At 36.0% G+C, this 580-nt stretch overlaps 1 protein-coding gene and 1 long non-coding RNA gene across 3 annotated transcripts in view; both read right to left on the minus strand.

The window, feature by feature from the left end:
* The window catches only part of LOC116853261 (anoctamin-1), a 160,758-nt gene that overhangs the window by 104,483 nt on the left and 55,695 nt on the right, over positions 1–580 (minus strand). The gene's annotated exons all lie outside the window — the stretch shown is intronic.
* The window catches only part of LOC116853264, a 1,676-nt gene that overhangs the window by 786 nt on the left and 310 nt on the right, over positions 1–580 (minus strand). The gene's annotated exons all lie outside the window — the stretch shown is intronic.

Here is a 580-nt window from a genome sequence, read left to right on the forward strand (position 1 = left end):
TAATACGCGAAATTAGTCTTAAAACAAACTTCTCATTATTTTTTATTACTCATTAATTACTTCTCAAGAAACTGCTTTTAGCGTAATCTGCCCTTTAGGCAACTTGAATGGTCCAAAGTACCGAGACATTTTGGACTTTCCATCTGATGGAGTTCCTCTAAGTATCCCTCCAAAATTTTGTCCATTTAGTGCCAAAGTCACAAGTGTTAAAATAATGAGAAGTTTGTTTTAAGACCAATTTCGCGTATTAACAATGAAAACGTGGTATTTTTATTGTTAATTTATTGCAGAATCGTAAGCATGGGTTCTCAGTAAGAGAAATCGAAGAAATTGAATTTCGTTGATTACAGCGCCATCTATCATGAATCGAGAAAAATGTTTCAGACAAATTGTATGTGTTTTTAGCCAAAGATTCCGAATATGCAATAAAAAATAGGGGTTCCCATTTAAGATTTCAAACTTGCCCCCCCTCACCGCCCAGGGGGAGGGGTGGGGGGGCTAATTTTAACGTCATTGTACGTCCCCCTCGAAATGACGAAATTTTGATTCTAAACATTTTTTCGTAGTGTGCTTATTTTTC

This window comes from Odontomachus brunneus, unplaced genomic scaffold, assembly GCF_010583005.1.
Source record: "Odontomachus brunneus isolate Ranch 3 - 2012 unplaced genomic scaffold, Obru_v1 Obru_scaffold_297, whole genome shotgun sequence".
NCBI lineage: Eukaryota > Metazoa > Arthropoda > Insecta > Hymenoptera > Formicidae > Odontomachus > Odontomachus brunneus.